The sequence below is a fragment of the Budorcas taxicolor genome, chromosome 1 (genome assembly GCF_023091745.1).
Source record: "Budorcas taxicolor isolate Tak-1 chromosome 1, Takin1.1, whole genome shotgun sequence".
NCBI lineage: Eukaryota > Metazoa > Chordata > Mammalia > Artiodactyla > Bovidae > Budorcas > Budorcas taxicolor.
This window is the reverse complement of record NC_068910.1, coordinates 123213509-123233347: the sequence shown is the minus strand read 5'-3', so window position 1 is coordinate 123233347 and position 19839 is coordinate 123213509. Positions and strand designations below refer to the sequence as shown.

Sequence of the window (19839 nt, the reverse complement as noted above, 5' to 3'; positions counted from 1 at the left end):
GATCTGGGCTTGACAAGATCCCCTACCGCCACCCCTACCCACTTTGAGTTCCCCAGCATTCAGGAAAAGAGAGAGCATTCAAGCAGAGCACTGTTTGAAAGACCCAGACCTCAGCAGCTGCCTGAAAAATCAAAAGCTATTCAATCCTAAGAGCACTCTAGTGAGGGGCTTAGCTGGGTGGTGGGGAGGAGAGGAGGTAAGGTTTCTGACAGTGGTGTTTAAACTCCTGCTGCAAAGAAGGAGCCTTTCTTATAATCTGGAAATCTCTACTCTTCCTTCAAGCCATATATATATTTTTAAATAACAGCTTTACTGAGCTATAATTTACATATCATAAAATTCACTTTTCTAAAAGCACACAGTATGGAGGTTCCTTAAAAAAACTAAAAATAGAGCTACCATATGATCCAGCAATTCCACTCCTGGGCATATATCCAGAGAAAACCATAATTCAAAAATATACATGCACCCTAATGTTTACTGCAGCACTATTTACAATAGCTAAGATATGGAAGCAACCTAAGTGTCCATCAACAGATGAACGGATAAAGAAGATGTGGTGCATACATATAATGGAATGTTACTCAGGCATAAAAAAGAATGAAATAATGCCATCTGCAGCAACATGGATGGACCTAGAGATTATCACACTAAGTGAAGTCAAAGACAAATATCACATGATATCACTTATATGTGGAATCTACAGAAATGATACAAATGAACTCACCAACAGAAACAGAGGCACAGATTTAGAAAACAAACATGTTTAACAAAGGGGAAAGGTGGCACAGGGGGGATAAATTGGAAATTTGGGATTAACAGATATACATTGCTATATATAAAATAGATAACCAACAAAGACATGCTATATAGCACAAGGAGCTCTACTCAACACTCTGTAATAGCCTCTATGGAAAAGAAGTTGAAAAAGAACAAATATATCCATGTGCTGCACTGTGCTTAGTCACTCAGTCATGTCCAACTCTTTGCAACCCCCAGGGACTGTGTAGCCTGCCAGGCACCTTGACAACGGGGATTCTCCAGGCCAGAATACTGGAGTAGGTTGCCATGCCCTCTTCCAGGGGATCTTCCCAACCCAGGGATCGAAACCAGGTCTCCCACACTGCAGGCAGAATCTTTACCATCTGAGTCACCAGAGAAGCTGAGATATATGTATATGTATAACTAAACCACTTTGCAGTATACCCAAAACTAACACAACATTGTAAATCAAATATACTCCAATATAAAATAAAATATTTTTAATGTTATTGCAAAATAATGGCTATAGAGAAATAAATATCTGTCAAAAAAATAAAAAATTATAGTTCTACTGAGCTATAATTCACATAGCATTACATTCACTTTTCTAAAAGCATATATGTCAGTAGTATTTAGCATATCCTGAGTTGTACAGCTATCACGACTAACTTTAGAATATTTTCATCAACCTGAAAAGATATCTAAATTCATTAGCAGTCACTCCACATTCCTTCCTCTCCCTAGCAACAAATTTATTTTCAACTTCTATGAATTCACCTGTTCTGGACGTTTAATTAAAATAGAATTATACAGGAGAAGGAAATGGCAACCCACTCCAGTGTTCTTGCCTGGAGAATCCCAGGGACAGAGGAGCCTGGTGGGCTGCCATCTATGGGGTCGCACAGAGTCAGACATGACTGAAGCGACTTAGCAGCAGCAGCAACAGCAGCAGCAGCTTGTGGAAAAACCCAAATGAACTTTGCAGGCTACCCAACATATTAGTTTCAGGTGTACGACATAGTGATTCAATATTGTTATAGGTTATATACTCCATTTAAAGTTATTAAAAGATAATGGCTATTATTTCCCTGTACTGTAAAATCCTGAAATACTTTGGCTCAGAGGTTAAAGCGTCTGACTCCAATGCAGGAGACCCGGGTTCGATCCCTGGGTTGGGAAGATCCCCTGGAGAAGGAAATGGCAACCCACTCCAGTATTCTTGCCTGGAGAATCTCATGGACAGAGGAGCCTGGTAGGCTACAGTCCACGGGGTCGCAAACAGTCGGACACGACTGAGTGACTTCACTTTCACTTTCACTTTGCATATATTTCAGACTGCAAATAATTAGTTCATATGATTGTGTAATAACACAGTCTTTACCCTGTTATTGGCTCTTTGTTATATAAACAATGCTATGGTGAGCATCTTGCACATAAAAAAAAATAGAATCATACAATATGTGTTCATTTAGGACTGGCTTCGTTCACATAGCATAATGTTTCAAGGTTTACCATGTTGTACCATGTATCCACACTTCACTCCTTTTTATTGCTAAATAATATTCCATTGTATGAATAGAATGTATTCTACTCATTGTATATACAAAATATTGTATATTTTTATGCATACTTTCATCTGTTGACATTTCCATTTTTTGGCCACTATGAATAATGCTATGAATATTTGATTGCAAGTTTTTGTGTGAACCATATGCTTTCAATTTTCTTGCACTAACACAGAAATGGAATTGCTGGGTCATATGGTAGCTCTATATTCAATGTTTTGAGGAACTGCCAAACTGTTTTTCAAACATTTCAAAGTTTTACAACGCCACCAGCAATGCATGAGGGCTCCAGTTTAACCACGTGTTCAACATTTGTTAATGTCTGTCTTTTTATTTTAGCCATCCCAGTGGGTGTGAAGTGGTATATCTCATTGTAGTTTTGATGTATGTTTCTCTAAAAGCTAATGACCCTAAGCATCTTTGCATGTACTTGGTCATTCTTTGGAGAAATTACTACTCAAAATCTTTGCCCATTTTTCACTTGGCTATTTGTCTTTTTCCTGTTGAGTTGTAAGAGTTCTTCATGTATTCTGGATACAAATACCTCCTCAGATATATAACTTGCACATTTTCTCTCCCAATCTATGAGTTAGTTGTCTTTTCCCTTTCATGATGGGACCCATCAAACACAAAAGCTTTTAATTTTGGTGAAATTGAATTTATCCATTTTTTTCTATTGTCACTTGAGCTTTTTGGCCATGCAGCATGTGGGATCTTAGCTCCCTGACCAGGGATCAAACCCACGCCCTCTGCATTGGAAGCGTGCAGCCTTCACCACTGGACCACCAGGAAAGTCTTGTCACTTGAGCTTTCGATGTCATAGCTAAGAAACCACTGTCTAATCCAAAGGTCATGAGTATTTACACCTAGAGTTTCTTCTGATAACTTTATACTTTTAGACCTGCATTTAAGCCTATGATCCATTTTGAGTTAATTTTTGTATATGATATGATGTAGGGGTTAAAATTCACTCTTTCACATGTTGATATCTAGTTATTACAACAGCAAACCATTTGGTGAATCCAGCACTATTTTTTCCTCCCCGAAGTGTTTTGGCACCCTTGTCAAAAATCAATTTATGATTGATAATTTTAAGATTTCTAGATTCTCATTTCTATGCCATTGATCTGCATGTCTAGACTTTTGCCAGTAGGTATACTGCCTTGATTACTGGTTTGTAGTAAACATTGAAATCAAGAAGTATAAGTCTTCTAGCATTAAGAAACTAATTGTATTCCCCCAAATTCACATGTTGAAACTCTAACCCCCAATATGGCTATACTTGGATATAGAGATTTTAAGGAGAAAATTAAAGTTAAATGAGGTTGCTCTAGTCTGAATTGTGTCCATATGTTGAAGCCCCAACTCCCAATGTAATGGTATTTGGAGACGGGGCCTTTGGGTTCCGAAACTCTAAGAAAATAAATTTCTGTTGTTTAAGCTGTTCAGTTGATAGCATTTTGTCATGGCAGACCTAACAGACTAACTCATCCAACTTTGTTCTTCTTTTTCAAGATTGTTTTTGCTATTCTGGGTAACTTACATTTCCATGTGAATTTTAGGATCCACTTGTCAATTTCTATAAAAGTGCCAGTTGGGATTCTGATAGGCATTGTATTAAATCTGCAAATTAACTTGTGGAGTATTGTCATCCTAGCAATATTAAGTTATCTAATCCATGAGCATGAGATTCTTTTCTTTTACTTAAGTTGCCTTTAATTTCTTCCAACAATTGCTGAATTTATTTATTGGTTCTAGCACATTTTTATTGGTTTTCTTGGGATTATATATATACAAAAACATATCATCTATCAATGGAGATTGTTTTATTTCTTCATTTTTAAAGTAGATGTCTTTTACTTTTTTTTTCCTTGTATAATTTTCCTGGCTAGAACCTTCAATACAAGGTTGGATAGAAGTGGTAAGAAAGGGCATCCTTTGTCTTATTCCTGACCTTAAAGGGGAATCATTAGTCTTTCACCAGTAAATATGTGGCTATGAACTTTATCCAACTAATGAAATTCCTTGCTAGCCCTAGCTTGTTGTTTTTTTTTAAATCATGAAAGGATGTTGTATTTTGTCAAAAAATTTTGCTGTACTGATTGACATGATCATGTTTTTTGTCCTTTATTCTACTAATAGTGTATTACATTGATTTTCATGTGTTGAACAACCTTGTATAAATCATGGTATATAATCTTTTTATATGTTGCTGATTTTGGCTTGCTAATATTTTCTTGAGGATTTTTGTTTCTACATTCATAGACACAATGAACATAAATATTGGTCTGTAGTTTTCCTGTGATGTTCTTTGTCTGGTTTTGGTATCACGGTAATAATACTGCCTCCACAGAGCAAGTTGGGAACTCCTTTTTGGAATGTTTTGTGACAGACTGGTGTTAATTCTACTGTAACATTTGACAGATTGATCAGTGAAGCCATCTGGGCCTGAGTTTTTCTCTGTTGGTAGATTTTTGATTACTAATTCAATCTCTTTCCTAGTTATAGGTTTATTCAGATTTTCTATTTCTGACTGAGTCAGTTTCAATAGTTTGTGACTTTCTAGTTATCTGTCCATTTCGTTTAGGTTAATTAATTTGTTGGTATACAATTGTTCATAGTATAAACCATTTCCTTTTGTAAGGTCAGTAATAATGTTACCACTTTCACTTCTGAAACATAATTTTAATCTTTTTTCTTGGGTAACCTAGCTAAAGGTTTGTCAATTTTGGTGATTTTTTTTTTTTTTTTTTAGTTTTTAAAGTATTTTATTAGGATTTGGTGATCTTTTCAAATAAAGAATTTATGGTTCTTTTAATTAACATTATTTTTCCATTCTTTATTTCATTCATTTTTATTCTAACCTTTACTGTTTCCTTGCTTCTATTTGCTTTGTGTTTAGTTTCCTCTCTTTTTTCTAATTTCTTAAGGTGGAAAGTTATTGATTTGAGATCACTCTTCTTTTTCAATGTAGGTGTTTATAGTTATAAATCTCCCTCTTAGGCACTGTTTTAGCAAACTTTATCTCATAAGTTTTGGTATGTTGTGTTTCTCTTTTCATTTATTCAAAGTATTTTCTAATTTTCCTTGTGATTTCTTCTTTCACTCATTGGCTTTCTACAAATATTATGCTTAATACCCACTTTTTTGTGAGTTTCCCAAATTTCCTTCTATTACTGAATTCTAATTTCATCCCACTGTGATTAGAGACCACATTTTGTATTATTTAAATTCTTTTGGATTTATTAAAGCTTGTTTTATGACCTGGTAGATATCTAATTTTTAAAATCTATTAATAAGTCTTGCTTCATTAATAACCTAGGGAGGTCCCTGGTGGCCTAGCAGTTAGGATTCCAGGCTTTCACAGCCATGGCCTGGGTTCAGTCCCTGGTCAGGGAAGTGAGATCCCAGAAGCCATGCAGTGAGGCCAAAATAATAATAATAGGAACCTTAATTTGGGAGGAGTTCTGGATAATGATATCTCTAAGCTGCTGGGGCACAGAACGTATGCTAGAAACAAAAACAACTAATAGTACCACAATTAACCTTTCCTTAATACAATAGAGCACACTGTAAGATAAATATTTAATAGTGTAGTTTTTCCCCCCATGATGATGGAAAAGAGATCACTGAATCAATATAGCGAGGTAGTTAGGACCAAGATCTCTGTAATTAAACTACCTGGGTTAATATCTTGGCACTACCACTTAGTTCTATGACTTGGAGTCACTTTTCTTTAGCTTCCTCATGTACACAATAAGAATAATTATGGTAGCAAATTTCTGTGAGAACCAAAGAGAAAATAAATGTAAAAATACACAGTATGTATAACAAGTATTATATATTTGGCAAATGCTAGTTGTTGTTATCATTATGAAAATTTAAATGTTGACCCTGAAATTCCATTACCTATGTGAGAAAGAGCCACACGTGAGCTTAAGAACGCATGGTCAGGCTGTTCACCACAGTACTGTTTGTAATAAAACAATGGAAACGAACTAATGGTCTAGGAAACCATAGTAAATCCATTCTACAAAATATTATACAGTACATTAATAAACAGAGATAGGCCGATCTATATGTGCTAACCTGTGACTCCAAGAGATAATGTTAAGTCTTTTTTTAAGAAAACAGAACTGAAGGACAACAAATGTAGGATAGCATTTACTTTAAAAATAAAGCAAAGATATATGCTTATATATATAGATTTATACATGTAAATACAAAGGAAAGATATGAAAAGATATATGCTATCCCATGGACTGTAGCCCGCCAGGCTCCTCTGCCATGGGATTTCCCAGGCTAGAATACTGGAGTGGGTTGCCATTTCCTTCTCCAGGGAATCGTCCCAACCCAGGGACTGAACCTGAGTCTCCTGCATTGGCAAGGCAGCAGGTTCTTTACCACTGGGCTACCAGGAAAGCCCTGAAAAGATATATACCAAACTGATAATAGTGTTTGCCTGTAAAAAGGCAATGAGATTAGCATGGAAGGAAGATGTTAGTTTCAGAACTGTTTGATAATTTTGTCAAATAATGCAACATATACATATGTGGACAAAAATTCAATTAACCATCAAGCCAAGAAAAAAAGAGAAATTTATTCAAGCCAAACTGAAGATTATAACCCAGAGACAGTCAGAAATTTCTGAGGACTGTTCCACTAGTCAGCAGTTAGAGATGCAGTTAGACAAAGAATCATGCATCGTATTAACAGGTTAAATTATATAGTTCATCAGAAATGTTTGGTCAAGTGTGTATGTACAGAGCAAGTCTTTAGCTCACTGAGAACCCCTGTATGGGATGGAAAAAGAAATATTAATCTTAAAATTACGACACTGGTGTCTGAAGAATAGGTGTATTCTCCTCAAAGGTTGATTATAGCCTCCTGCCCCAGGAGATCTGGTTAATATGTAACACAGATGTATACTGCACACCGGGAGAGGCCTATCCCAAATGGGGACGTGCTGGGGTGTGTTATGTGTGTTTCAGTTCTAACTTAGTTTGATTGTTCTGCCATAGAGAAATTTATAATTTTTCCTCATCAGATATATTAATCGTACAATTAAGAATAAGTCTATTTTAGGGCTTCTCTGGTGGCTGAGTGGTAAAGAAGCTGCCTGTTAACGCAGGAGACACAGGTTTGACCCCTGATCTGGGGAGATCCCACATGCCACAGAGCAACTAAGCCCGTGGGCCACAACTACCGAGTCTGCACTCAAGAGCCTGGGAGCCAGGACTACTGGGCTCTCACACCCTGCTTGATTCCAGGACTGAGATGGGGAAAGCCTGTAACATCTTGTGCTAAAAAGCACGGAAATGCTCAAATAATGCTGAAAACAGTCACAAGGATACTAGAGCCAGTTTGAGGGGCTCCCACTGATCACACTTGGGACAATTTGAGTATTAAAATAAATAATGAAAAAAATAAAAATAAAAAAATAAAATAAATAATGATAGCAGTGGATTATAACTTATTAACTAAAATAAGACATTATGAGGTCACACTGATATGAGTAAATAAATGAATGAATCTGATGAGGAATTGTATATTTACAAAGTAGCTTACTACAAAACATAATTACAAAGGAAAACAGACTAACTTTACAGTAAAGTCTTATTTACACCATCTTATTTAAGTGATCAAAGTGAATATCAAGAATATTAACAGCAAGATATGTGTGTGTGTGTGTGTGTGTGTGTGTGTGTTCAGTTGCTCAATTGTGGCCCATGGACTATAGCCCACTAGGCTCCTCTGTCCATTGAATTTGCCAGGCAAGAATACTAGAGTGGGTTGCCTTTTCCCACTCCAGGGGATCTTCCCGGCGCAAGGATCCAACCCATGCCTCTTTTGTCTTCTGCACTGGCAGGCAGGTTCTTTACCACAAGCGCCACTTAAGAAGCCCCACCTCTGCGAGGATGCAATGTAAAGAACAGAGAATAACTTCTGTGCTTCTGCTGCTGCTGCTGCTAAGTCATGTCAGTCATGTCCGACTCTGTGTGATCCCACAGACAGCAGCCCACCAGGCTCCCCCGTCCCTGGGATTCTCCAGGCAAGAACACTGGAGTGGGTTGCCATTTCCTTCTTTAGTGCATGAAAGTGAAAAGTGAAAGTGAAGTCGTTCAGTCGTGTCCGACTCTTCACAACCCCATGGACTGTAGCCTACCAGACTCCTCCATCCATGGGATTTTCCAGGCAAGAGTACTGGAGTGGGGTGCCATCGTCTTCTCTGAACTTCTGCGCTATTTCTGTCAAAATTGCAAAACTTAAACTTAATCATAAGAAAATACCAGACAAACACAACTGAGGGATATCCTACAAAATAACTTACCCATTAATATCATCTTTAGAAGTGTCAAGGGCACAAAAGTCAAGGAACGACTAAGAGATTAGTTGAGAATACGGAAATTAAAGACCTTGACAACTAAATGTAATATGCATTTCTGAACTGGGTCTATTTTCTATAAAGGATATTATTGGGATAATAGAGGAAACTGAAACAGGTTTGAGAACTCAGCAGTGACAACGATCAATACTAAATTCTTGAATTTGATGGTCATGCAGTGGTTTGGTAAGAGAATGAATGTCTTTGATAGAAATACATGCTAGTCTATCTGGGGTGATGTCTAGGATGATAAGGCTTCAGAGTGACAACTTATTCTCAAATAGTTTACAGGGGAAAAGTTCTTTGTACTGTACCTGGAAGTGTTTTGTAATGATGAGACTGTTTAAAACAAAAAGTGCATGTGAAAGAAACTTTACAAGATTAAAAAGTATCATTATAATGGTTCAATCTATTTATCTCCCCTGTCCCCTGCTCTATTGCCTCTTTTCTCTTTGATTTCCTTCCCTGTTTTGTTCCTTCCTTCTCCTCCTTCCTCCCCTACCATGTTTTCCTTTTTCCTTCCTTCCTTCTTTTTCTTTCTCAGCATTTTGCCTCTAAAGTTACATACAGAGCTGTTAATTAATTTTCCAGGTGAGCAGAGAAAGATTCTTCATACCAAGAACTGATGGATATTGTAGGTGCATTATAAAAATGATGGCAGCTAAAGCAAATTGCCATTCTAAAAAAAGATTCTAATGATTATGTCCTTACTTATATGCTACCAAATCTCTGTTCACCAGAACTGTTCATTTTTATTAGTTGATACTGTGAAGGTATTATTGACTAAACAACAATCATATAACTATTAGAGTATTTAAAAATAATAAGGATGTTTTGCTAAGGTTTATCCCACCTACCTCTTATAATTAAGAAACGAAAAATATGAGAGAAAGTTTTCTGTAAATAATAAACTACAAAAAATTTGAGCAGTTATTTAAAGTCAATCAACAATCAGTATTTAAGTATACAGAAATCTAGTATTAAATATAGTGTATCTCTATCAGATATTCCTAACTCCAAGAACTGCTTACATTCCCAACTCTGATGATCAGTATGAGGCAAATTTTCTCCACATTATGTAATAAGGCAAAGGTAGTTTTTCACCTTTTCACCCTCTGTAACAATCTGGATAGCATTTGGGATGAGTCGAGCAGCTTTCTCCTTGGTTATGAAGGTTATGTTCTTTAAAGCAATAGAAATCTAAACATACAAAAAAATAATGAAAAACTGCAAAACAAATTTCTCAGAAACATACACAACACAAAATATCAAGTATGACATCAACCTGGTCCAGAATATTCAGATTAAAAACCTGAAAGAGTTAATAAGCACATGTTTGCATTCTCGGAGGAAAACATGGTGAACAGACATTCTTTCCTTCAGTAATTTCCCCCATCAGCTCCTATTATCTAATATTAGGATTAAGTGTTAAAAAGACATGCAATTGTTTATGTTCCATGTTAAAACACACAGAGACACAAATAAAACTCAGTCTGTCACATAAGACATGCTTTTGGCAGCCAAAAAGAGGTGTGTTCAAGCTTTTTTCAACCTGAAATCTCTTTCCCAACTATATTAAATATATACAAATGGAGCTCAATGTATTAAGAAAAATATATCACACACTTATATGACACATAAATAAATGTAGATGTATACAAGTATAGATAAATATATATCAACTTACTTTGAAATCTAAAGTATACTGTTTTTAGGAGCGCTGTATACACATTTCTGTCTATGCAATTATTTATATCAGCAAATCTAATGGAAACATGTGTTACTGTAGTTTCCCATTTGAAGATGTTGCTATAGAAACACAGACAGTTTTCTGAAAGGTAGAGTTGTCCCTGCAGCAAAACGTCCCTCTGAAGAGCACAAGCTTTATGTACATACACAAGAAATAAGGAACAGCTTAGTAACCCTAACCTGTGCCAGCTTCACAAATCTCATACTACTTTACCATGGAAAGCCATCACTTTGCTCATTAGTTCACTCATTCATTCATCCCTTCTTCCTATACTTTGAGCACCACACACCAGATATTTTTTGCTAGTCACTAGAGTTACCAGACATAAAACTTGCCCTTGTGGAATGCTGTCTAGTGGAGAAGGTATACAATAAACAAATAGAAAAATAAGCCTAATGACCAAAGTGTGGAGAAAGCTGAGAGCGTACAACAAGGAGCATACAGATATGGGATATGGGGCAGAGAGAATATATATATAGAGAGAGAAGTTCTCCAGAAAAAGTGACTTTTAAACTGAAATCTAAAGATCAATTAAGGGTCAGCTGGACCATGAGGGAACAGGATGTGCAAAGGCCCTGTGGTAGAAAGAAACAATACCTTTAAGCAACTTTACAAAGATAGATCTCTTGCTAGAGAAGCTGGAGAAGCTGGATCATGTAAGGTCTCACAGGCCATGGCAGACTGTGGACTTTATGAAAAGCCAAGTGGAAGGAACATAATCAAATGTATGTTATTAAACACCAAATAATTCACACTGTGAGAATGGATTTAGATAAATCATTAGGAAATCCAGGGGGAAAGATGGTGGCTCAGACCAAAAGATGGCAGTACTGGAGAAAGAAGTAGTTAGATTCAGAGATATTTAAGGGGTAGTACTGACTGGGGCTTCCCAGATGGCACGAGAGGTAAAGAACCCACTTGCCAGTGCAGGAGACACAAGAAACACGGGTTCAGTCCCTAGGTCAGGAAGATCTCCTGGAGGAGGGCATGATAACCCATTCCTGTATTCGTCCCTGGAGGATCCCACGGACAGAGGAGCCTAGCAGGCTATAGTCTATAGGGTCACCCAAGAGTCAGATACGACTGAAGCGACTTTGCACACACACATGGATAGGGAATTGGTAACTAATTAGATGTTGGATGAGGGTGAGGGAGGGATGACTCTATAAATTTTATACATTTTAAGGTTAGCTTCAAATTTGGTCCTTTCTAACTCAGCACTAAAATCCAGCAAAATCAAGAGGGCTCTGATAAATGCCTTACTCCCTACCAGTAAGTTAACACCACACCTCTAAGATCAAGACATGGCTCTGTGGCTAATGTAAATAGCATTGCCAAATTATTAATAAGATATAAAGAGCTGCTATGAGGAGATTTAGCTTCATTGATATATTTTTTAAATGATATTAAGTGACTAGTAATTCTAGGAAAAAGTTATTGAGATTATGAACCCTAAGATATTTAAATTTGCTTATGTTAAATTTCTAAGCAAATACTAAAAATTTAACAAAGGAACTCGAGTCTTTCACAGTGCTTCCTTCAGCAAAACAGAACTGAGACACCACCAAACCAAAAAAGAAAAAATCCTAGTAAATAATTAAGCAGATTAAGTTACTCATTGACTAGTATGCATCTCTCAAACAGGGATGGGGCTAAAGGTCGTCTTGAGGTATTCTGAAACTCTTATCTAAACCACTGAAACATTTTATTAATTCAGTTCTTCTCAAATATCAGATCAGAAATATGTGGTAGAACAAAGTCCTACTGTATAGCACAGGAAACTCTGCTCAATATGAAGTGACAGTCTGTGGAAAGGGAGTTTGTGGGGAGAACAGATACATGTATATGTACTGATGAGTCCCTTTGCTGTCCTCCTAAAACTATCACAACATTGTTAATTGGCTGTTGTTTAGTCGCTAAGTTGTATCCAACTCTTTTGCGACTCCATGGACTGCAGCCTGCCAGGCTCCTCTGTCCATGGGATTTCTTAGGCAAGAATACCAGAGGGGTTGCCATGTCCTCCTCCAGAGGATCTTCCCAACTCAGGGATCGAGCCCATGTCTCCTGAACTGCAGTTGGATTCTCTCCAATATAAAACAAAAAGTTCAAAAAAAATTTTTTAATTAAAAAAACAGACATACCTGGTAGATTGATCACAATAGATTGCCAGGCCACTCCCCGAGTTTTCGATTAACTACATCTGGGCTTGGGGAAGAGTCTGCACATCTAGCAAGGTCCCAGCTGATGTCAATGTTGCTAGTCGTGGACCACAATTTGAGAACCGCTGCTCTATTTTACCGGAGAAGGCAATGGCACCCCACTCCAGTACTCTCGCCTGGAAAACCCCATGGAGGGAGGAGCCTGGTAGGCTGCAGTCTATGGGGTCATGAAGAGTCGGACACGACTGAGCGATTTCCCTTTCACTTTTCACTTTCATGCATTGGAGAAGGAAATGGCAACCCACTCCGTGTTCTTGCCTGGAGAATCCCAGGGACGGGGGAGCCTGGTGGGCTGCCATCTATGGGGTCGCACAGAGTCGGACACGACTGAAGTGACTTAGCAGCAGCAGCAGCAGCAGCAGCTCTATTTTACATTAACTCTATTCAAAGATATGCTAACATTTTAACTGAAGACTATTTGATATAGATTGACAGGTTTTTTCCAGTGGTTTTTAAAAACAATCTCTCTAAAACAGGTATGTTTTATTGTAATAAACTCCTACCTCACTAAAGCTGTTTTTTTACAAGATGGCTTCCTAGCAATAAGTCCCAGGCAAGATATGGACAAAAAATTTTTTAAAAGCAAAGGGATTTTACCTTTTTTCCTCCCAGTTTCCCTACTGACTACCAAACCTGTACCACAATACTAATCGGCACTTCAGAAGGCAATCTTCTACCTGACTTGAGTCATATTAACAGTCTGATTCATCTACAATTGAATTATGTTTGTCAAAAATTGTTTTATGTACTCATAACTCTCTGTGTGTGTGTGCTCAGTTGTGTCCAACTCTGTGTGATTCCAAGGACTGTAGCCTGCCAGGCTCCTCTGTCCATGGGATTTTCCAGGTAATAGTACTACAGTGGGCTGCCATTTCCTCCTTGAGAGAACCTTCCTGACACAGGAATCAAACCTGCATCTCCTGCCTCTCTTGCATTGCAGATGGATTCTTTATCACGGAGCCATTAGGGAAGCCCCTTTTATAACTTTATCATTGGTTACTGGAAAACTTAAATAAAGTTTAGTAAATTAACCAAGCAGCACAGCTCACTTTGATGCATGTATTAACATCAACTTACTAGTTTTTACATGATCAATTTCAGCCAAGTGAATGGCTCCAACGCCTAAAGACTTACTTTAATAACTAAAATATAACAAAGGATACAGTTGAAATATGCGAAAAGTGTTAACAGGAATACAGATGGAGTGAATCAGCACTATATACTCCCAGAGTAAGCTTGCACAATAAGTCGCACACTCATTTTCAAACGAACAAGATGCACTATTTAATTTTACAGAAGAATTTAGGCATAGCTCTGTAAGGGAGATGATGAGTTAAGAGAATGTGTTTTTTACGCAATAATGGCAGGAAACACACATCCCGAAGTATTCTTTTCTAGCAGCAATTGATTTCAGACACGAGTAGCAGTAAGTGGCAGCTTGCAGCAAGCAGCAGCGAAAGGTAGCTGGAAGCAGGCTCCTAGTTTCCAAGACCAGGAGTCCTAACCACTGGGCCACAGGAGCCAGCAGTTAGGGCTAAGGTCCCTAGTCTTGCCTGCCTAGTCAAGATGAATTCAGGCAAGGAGGCGGAGAAGAGTAAAGCAAAAAGTTTACTGAAAAAATTCAGGGAAGGAGGCGGAAAAGAGTAAAGTTTATTGAAAAGTACATGTGGAAAGGTGCGTGGGCTGGCTTCAGAGAGAAAGTCCCGCCTTTTGGTTAAGTTTAAATCCTTTATAAAGGGGCAGTCTTCCAGGTCTTCCCTCAGGCCAATCACCTTGCTTTGTCCCAGCTGGTTAAATTGTCTCAGGACCCTCCCTGGGGTGTACACGTCAGGACCCTCCCTGGGGTGTACACGCCCACCCTAGCCAAGATGGATCTCGAAGTGAATGAGCATGAGCATGACTCATGGCCTCGAATTAACCTCTGACTTTTTACTCCAAGGAGCCTTTCTGCTCCTGTGTAGTGTCTTCCTAATCAGACAGGGTTTTGTCCTTTCTTTGTCCTTGCCATGATTATTCCCTTGAGTTAAGAGACAAAGACTGGTTATTTACTCTGTTTCTATTAGTTGTAAATTTCTCAACTGAAGCCCACCTATCTCTTATCTCAAGAAATGAAAGCAGAAGGGCGGCTGATTATAGATTTCCAACCTGAAGCCCATCTATCTCCTACCTCACAATCATCTTTGGGAGTCCAAGAAAGTTGATATTGCTTGAGTAAGACTCATTTTTAGGATTGCTTTCTATCATAATTTTGTACATAAACTACAAAAGATAACCATTTGCATTTTTTTATACTTTACATTGCTGTTTTTTTTTTGTTGTTGTTGTTGTTCCTTTGCTTTTTACCTGAGCAAACTGTAAGGGCAGATGCAAACTGAAAAAGAAAAAATTAATTTTCTCTGGTTGAAAAAAAAACGGAAAGAGATCCCCTCCTCTCTTTAGAGCGTTTTCCTTAGAAACCTTGTAAATTCTTTCTCTGCACCTGTGAGATATGAATCTTTTTAAAAGCAAAATTAGCCTCTTGCCAGTTTTATAACCCTGATGTTTCCTCCAGGACCTGGGAGCCACCTCTTTCAAACAACAGGGATGATAAGACCCCATCTCCTAGTTTCTTTGAGTGGGTAATTTCCATGGGTGCCTTGATTCAAGCTGCAAACTAACTCCTGTCTTTAAGAAGTGAGTTTATTTTTCCTTTGGATAAAGCCAATTAGCTAAAAGAGCTGACCCAATTACCAGATGAATTTAGGATAAACTGATATGACATATGGTGCTGTCAAGTCCTCTAACTCGAGGGCTAGTTATTACTTATCTTTAGAATATGTGTAATGGCTGTATCTGCCTGCCTACATAAAAAAGAGGAGATTTCTTTCTGCCTTCACAACCTCTTTTGCAGATTTCTTGTGATGTCCATCACACTCTAATTTAATGCTTATTCAGTAATAAAACCAAGTGTTTTCTTTCTCTTTTACTTTTGCAGAGAGGTTTTCTGGGTGGGTAGGATATTTTGTTTATAATTATATTTCTCCAGTGCAACATTTTCTAGGGTAAAAAATCTACCTTGTTCACTCATTTAATCAGAGACATTAAAAAATGTTTTGAGCAATGGCGTCACTATAAAAAGTATACGTCCTCCCAAGCGACTACATTCAAAGCAACAGTCATATTTAGAAGTGTGAACAAACCTAGTCCATGGAACTTCTGGTCTAAGTTGACATGAGTGTCTAGGTCTGTTCCTTTTGCAATGCTGAGGGGTAGACAGAATGGGTACATTGGTCGACTAGAAGTTTTGATTAAATTTTAAGAGACAGAAAGTGGACACTAATGGATAAGCCACAGTGTGGAGAAATTCTCAGCTCAAAAAATACACAAGAGAAGGCTGAAGCTATGCCACTCCAGAGAGACTCCACACTGAGAATCACAAAGAGTGACAGCTAGAACAGGGACCAATATCAGGTAACTGACTGGTGAGCTCTCTATGGTAGAGAGGTCAGCCACACTTGCCCACATCTTCCAACACAGTGGAGTCTTGTATCTTTGCAGCCTCATCATCATTTGGTGTTGTCCACTGTTTTAGTGCTTAATTTTAGCAATTCTATTAGATATGTCATTTATTTAATTGTGCTTTTAATCTGTATTTTCCTATGATAGTGTGCAATTTTTCATATGCTTATTTGCCATCCACATGTTTCCTTTGGTAAAGAATCTGCCCTTTTTTTTTTTCTCATTAAACTTTTTTTAATGGGTCTCAAATTCTGTGACAGATTTTTGGTCAAGTCATTTTCATTAAAAAGTACTGATTTTACAAACAAATAACTTAAACTGCCACACACAAAACATATGGACCACAAAAACATTCTCCTTTCCTTCTGAAGGTTTTACAATGCATTGTTGTCATTAACCAGTCTTTTACTACTAAACTGAAATGGCCAATTGAGATAAACAGTTCTGAGACCGTTCTTCCAACACTGATTAATACTGGGATGGCAGGTATTGGGGATAACATTCATTTAGCCTTCTGAGCTTTCTGGGCAGACTTGGTGACCTTGCCAGCTCCAGCTGCCTTCTTGTCCACTGCTCTGATGACACCCACAGCGACTGTCTCATGTCACGCACAGCAAAACGGCCCTGCGGAGGATAATCAGAGAAGCTCTCGACACACACGGACTAGCCAGGAACCGTATCAACAATGGCAGCATCACCACATTTCAAGAATTTAGGGCCATCTCCCAGCTTGTTCCCAGAACGACGATCAATCTTCTCCTTCAGCTCAGCAAACTTGCAAGCAACGTGAGCACTGACTTGGCCTGGATGGTTCCAAATAATCACCTGAGCTGTGAAGCCAGCTGCTTCCATGGGTGAGGCACTTTTGCTGTCACCAGCCACATTGCCATGACGGACATCTTTGACAGACACGTTCTTGACATTGAAGCCCACACTGTCCCCAGGAAGGGCTTCACTCAGTGCTTCACAGTGTATTTCTACAGACTTCACTTCAGGTGTTACATTGACTGGAGCAAAGGTGACCACCATGCCAGGTTTGAGAACACCAGTCTCCACACGACCCACAGGGACAGTACCAATACCACCAATTTTATAGACATCCTGGAGGGGCAAACACAACGGTTTGTCAGTTGGGCGAGTTGGTGGCAGGATGCAATCCAGAGCTTCAAGCAGGGTGGTTCCACTGGCATTGCCGTCCTTATGAGTGACTTTCCATCCCTTGAACCATGGCGGGTTAGCACTTGGCTCCGGCATGTTAACACTTGGCTCCAGCATGTTGTCACCATTCCAGCCAGAAATTGGCACAAGCTACTGTGTCGGGGCTGTAGCCAATTTTCTTAATGTAGGTGCTGACTTCCTTAACAATTTCCTCGTATCTCTTCTGGCTGTAGGGTGGAATCCATTTTGTTAACTCCAACAATTAGTCATTTCACACCCAGGGTGTAAGCCAGAAGGGCATGCTCACGGGTCTGCCCATTCTTGGAGATACCGGCTTCAAATTCACCAACACCAGCAGCAACAATCAGGACAGCACAGTCAGCCTGGGACATGCCTGTTTTTGATGAAGTCTCTGTGTCCTGGGGCATCAATGATGGTAACATAGTACTTGCTGGTCTCAAATTTCCACAGGGAGATATCAATGGTGATACCACGCTCACATTCAGCTTTCAGTATGTCCAAGACCCAGCCATACTTGAAGGAGCCCTTTTCCATCTCGGCAGCCTCCTTCTCGAACTTTTCAATTGTTCTTGTCGACCCCGCTACATTTGTAGGTCAGATGGCCAGTCATGGTAGACTTCCCTGAGTCTATGTGCCCAATGACAACAATGTTGATGTGGGTCTTTTCCTCTCCCATTTTTGCTTAGGTTTAATGGTGGTTTTCATGACACCTGTGTCCTGGTGGCAAACCCGCTGTGAAAAAGCTAATCTGCCTATTTTTTAATAGGGTTGTTTGTGTTCTTACTGTTAACTTTTAAGAATAGTTTCTATTGTGGATAGATGTGTTATGTTTGTTTCTTTAATCAGATATGAGATTTACAACTATTTTCTTCCTGTTTGTGTCTTATATTTTCACCCTCTAAAACGTATCTTTTGCATAGCAAAAGATTTTAATTTTGATAAAGTACAACTTATTGATTCTTTCTTGTATGAATCATGCTATTGGTGTTACATCTAAAGATTCATCATCAAATTCAAACAGAGATTTCCTCTAGGAGAAAAACCCAGATGTTTTCTTCTACAAATTCTACAGTTTTATATTTAGTTCTGTGATCCATTTTCAGGTAATTTCTGTAAATAGTGTGAGTTTTCCTTCAAGTTTCATTCATTTTTCTGCATATGGACATCTAATTGTTCCAGTGCCATTTGTTGAAGATTAACTTTCTCCATTAAATTATTTCTGCATTTGCACCTTTGTCAAAAATGAGTTCACGATATTTGTTATGAATTTATATCTGAGCTATTTTCTGTTCCATTTATCTAAATGCCTATCCTTGGCAAATCTCAGACTGTCTTGATTACTACAGATTCATAGTAAGCCTTGAAATTGAGTAATGTATGTCTTCCATCTTTGTTCTTCTTTTTCAGAATTATTTTGGCTATTCTAAATCCTTTGTTTTTTCCATACAAATTTTAAAATCAGTTTGTCTATTTCCTCATCTATGGAAAAGTATTCTGGGATTTTTTCATTTGAGAGAACTGAGACCTCAACAATATTGAGTCTTCCAATCTGTAAACATTTATTTATACTTCTTTTGTTACTGTGTTACATTTGTTAGCATATAGAGCCTACATGTTTGTTAGGTTTATACCTACATACGAAGAATTGATGCTTTTGAACTGTGGTGTTGGAGAAGACTCTTGAGAGTCCCATGGACTGCAAGGAGATCCAACCAATCCATTCTGAAGGAGATCAGCCCTGGGATTTCTTTGGAAGGAATGATGCTAAAGCTGAAACTCCAGTTCTTTGGCCACCTCATGTGAAGAGTTGACTCATTGGAAAAGACTCTGATGCTGGGAGGGATTGGGGGCAGGAGGAGAAGGGGACGGCAGAGGATGAGACAGATGGATGGCATCACAGACTCAATGGACGTGAGTCTGAGTGAACTCCGGAAGTTGGTGATGGACAGGGAGGCCTGGCGTGCTGCGATTCATGAGGTCGCAAAGAGTCGGACACGACTGAGTGACTGAACTGAACTGAACTTCATTATTGGGAAGTTCTGATGTAAATGTTATTTTTAAAATTTTAATTCCAGTTGTTCTCTGCTAGTGTATATAAATGTTTCTTTTAGCTTCAAATGATTTTCAATTCTGTTAATGTTGCTATTTATTCGCTAAGTCATGTCCAACTCTTTTCTGACCCTATGGACTGTAGCCTGCCAAGCTCCTCTGTCCATGGGATTTCCCAGGCAAGAACACTGGAGTGGTTCCCGTTTCCTTCTCCAGGGGATCTTCCCGACCCAGGGATAAAATCTGCATTTCCCTCATTGGCAGGCAGATTCTTCACCACCAAGACACCACTAAATTCACTCATTAAATCTAGAAATTTTTGTAGATTATCTGAGATTTTCTAAATGAATAATCATGTCTATTGGCAATACAGTTAGATTCTATTTCCTATTCTCCTAATGTATATGCCTTTTATTTCAAGTCTACTGCACT

At 38.3% G+C, this 19839-nt stretch overlaps 1 protein-coding gene and 1 pseudogene across 1 annotated transcript in view; both read right to left on the bottom strand.

The window, feature by feature from the left end:
* Positions 1 to 19839, bottom strand: part of GRAMD1C (GRAM domain containing 1C) — a 90933-nt gene that overhangs the window by 48967 nt on the left and 22127 nt on the right.
* On the bottom strand, positions 16682 to 18034 carry LOC128048678 (elongation factor 1-alpha 1-like; annotated as a pseudogene).